Here is a 3,204-nt window from a genome sequence, read left to right on the forward strand (position 1 = left end):
AAAGCGTTTTGAAATCGTTCTTAATATTTTCCAAACAAGTAGGCCTATTTATTTCCAGTTGAATTTTCTGATTTCCTATGGTCCCCCCCTCACTGGTTCTTGGTCCCCCCTGTTTAAAAAAAAAAAAAAAAAAAACCTTTACATATTTTTTTTTTACTTAAAAATATATAGATTAAATATATGCATCATTAGTCTTTACCAAATAAGTTAATTTGCATTATTTGGCTGAGGATGAGAAGCTCCTCCTCCTATGTGGTTTGATCAACAAAAACTCCCTACACAAACTTAAAGGGTCATGAAACCCTAGAAATTACGATTACAAAGTGTACAAATTATGAGAACAGCGTGTAGTACACAAAAAATAAAATAGATTTGAATCTAGAGTACTCCTGCCCTGAGAGCAGAGCGTAATACACTATAATAACAGCGATTTTAATCTATACTCCTGCCCTGAGAGCAGAGCGTAATACACTATAATAACAGCGATTTTAATCTATACTCCTGCCCTGAGAGCAGCGCGTAATACACTAAAAATAACAGCGATTTGAATCTATACTCCTGCCCTGAGAGCAGCGCGTAATACACTAAAATAACAGCGATTTGAATCTATACTCCTGCCCTGAGAGCAGCGCGTAATACACTAAAATAACAGCGATTTGAATCTATTGAGTACTCCTGCCCTGAGAGCAGCGCGTAATACACTAAAATAACAGCGATTTGAATCTATTGAGTACTCCTGCCCTTAGAGCAGTGCGTAATACACTAAAATAACAGCGATTTGAATCTTGAGTACTCCTGCCCTGAAAGCAGCGCGTAATACACTAAAATAACAGCGATTGTACTTTTGGGTAATCCGTAGTTAGGACGTGGAACGCGTAGGTAGTTGGTCTAAAACTACATGTGATTAATATATCCAGTTCTCCAGTAAAGAATCAACGTTATACTAAACGGAGTTATGTGTCCATCATTCAACAATCAGGCTGTGATTAGAGTCTACAGTATATATAATTTTTACAAAAATTAGCCCTTGTAGAGAAACTTGACTTTTTTTTTGTCTTATGTTATACTTTCTAAAATCAGTCACAAACGATGCCATTTTTATCATGAAATTCAAACAATTAATGTTGTTTTGATGTGATTTAATGTGGCGTGTGACCGATCGCTGTAGCATCCTGTTTAATTGCTGAATACAGATCTCTGCACCGATCAGACTTACAGCATAAAAAGAAACATAAATGAACATGAGTCGAGCGCTCAACCGCTCTTTGGAGTAGAAACATACTTTTTATCATTAAACACTATCATAGCAGCCAGACAAAAAAGTATGTTAAAGAGTCAAGGGTGTAAGGGTGGATTTGACTAAAGAAACATCATCTGCAAGATGGTAAAAAACTGACTGTACATCTCTTGTCTATTACCAGCCACTGCTACTTATACCAATGACGAAAATAAGCGTAGTTACAATAGCTTTATGTGGCTTATTAAAGTTAACACCAAATCAAAAGGACCTAATTTGTTATTGAAAGGGTTTAATTACAATATGGTTCTGGTTACACTTAAAATAGTTACAAAATAGATAACATGATATAAACTTATACCATTAATTGTACCCAGCATACATAGAATGTTACCTGAGAGATAGAAAGAGACGGATAAAGTGTAGAGAGGAAGAAACAAAGAAAATAGGAGGCACAGAAAGAGTGATCTAACGAAGAGACAAAGAGGAAAAAGAAGAGACCAGAGACAAGAGACCCAAGCAAAAAGAATAAAGAGAGCAACTGTTACAATCTTCTTGTATCCCTTCCCTGACCATGTGACTGTAATCCAAATGTGAGACATTCAAACTGACCAATCAGATTATTACAACTTCCTCCACCGTACTAAAGGTGTGACAAATCGTTGATCACTGATGGACACACAGTTTGGCCTTCAGGTCTTGATCACTATCAGCCCCTCTGTCTTCAGGAATAACAAATGGTCCTTGTGGTAGAAAGAGGGGGTGGAAAACAGTAAAGCAAATGACTGTTCATTTTCAAATATCTTTGATTATTTTCAAGTCTACAACAGATATTTTGAAATACTGTAATTCTGAAATACTGTAATTGTTTATATGTGTATATTTTGGACTGTGCGCTGTCTGAGGCGTCTTTGTGCGCAAGCTTCGGACGTGTCCGTCAGCGCGAGTAAGATGGTTTTGTTTACGTCAGCATGAGCTTGAAAAGTGCAGTGCCATGACACAAGCATTTACATTTACATTTACATTTATTCATTTAGCTGACGCTTATATCCGAAGCGACTTACAATTGCTATATGTCAGAGGTCGCACGCCTCTGGAGCAACTAGGGGTTAAGTGTCTTGCTCAGGGACACATTGGTGTCTCACAGTGGATTCGAACCCGGGTCTCTCACACCAAAGGCATGTGTCTTATCCATTGCGCCACAACCACAACCACCATTTCCACACACTACGGTTCCAGGAATCAAATGAAATTAATGAACAATGATTTATCATGATTATGTGTTTACCATGGTGATCTTTTTATATTTCCACATACAGCTGTCTTAAATACAGTTTTTACAAGGAGTCCAGCCTTCAAATGAGGAGTTTACCATAGTTTTAGCACAGTCACTGGACATTTCACTTTCAAACTGCCATGAAACGTGCTACAAGTACAACGTAATATAATTTTGCAAAGATATGCACCCACATGCATGTTGTTGTTTTTTCTTCATGAGACTGGGCTGTTTAATAAACCCGCACCTACAACAGAGAAAAAATGGTATCGCTTATAGCGCCACTTTTATAAAAGTGCATTGCATTTCACATATTTCCTATGAGTCTGTGTTGCATGAGAACATGTTGTGTGCCAGAGTTAAAGTGCAGCTGCTTTATTTACTATTTAAACTGTAGACAATATACAGTCAATTCTTGTGCCAAATGCCACTCAAAGCCCTTCTCTGAATTCACACATTTGCGATGTTTCAGTTTAAGAAATACTATATAACTATATCTTTTTATTTGTTAAATTATGTAATATAGGTTTCACTACAGATAACTTTCAACAGTCCAAGAATAATCACCTTATTTTGTTTGCAACTGCATGTTGACTATTTTGCAAAGATCGTGTGATCGCACAAAAATAACATGAGATAAATCTACTTTCACTTATGTGCTACTTCCTCAGTTACCTTACATTTGCTATAA

At 36.8% G+C, this 3,204-nt stretch overlaps 1 protein-coding gene across 1 annotated transcript in view; it reads right to left on the bottom strand.

Moving 5' to 3' along the window:
• LOC309492936 (uncharacterized protein) overlaps positions 1 to 3,204 on the bottom strand; it is a gene marked incomplete at its 3' end in the record, with an annotated part of 173,869 nt that overhangs the window by 93,518 nt on the left and 77,147 nt on the right. The window lies entirely within an intron of this gene.

Source organism: Leuciscus leuciscus (assembly GCF_965113295.1).
Source record: "Leuciscus leuciscus genome assembly, chromosome: 2".
NCBI lineage: Eukaryota > Metazoa > Chordata > Actinopteri > Cypriniformes > Leuciscidae > Leuciscus > Leuciscus leuciscus.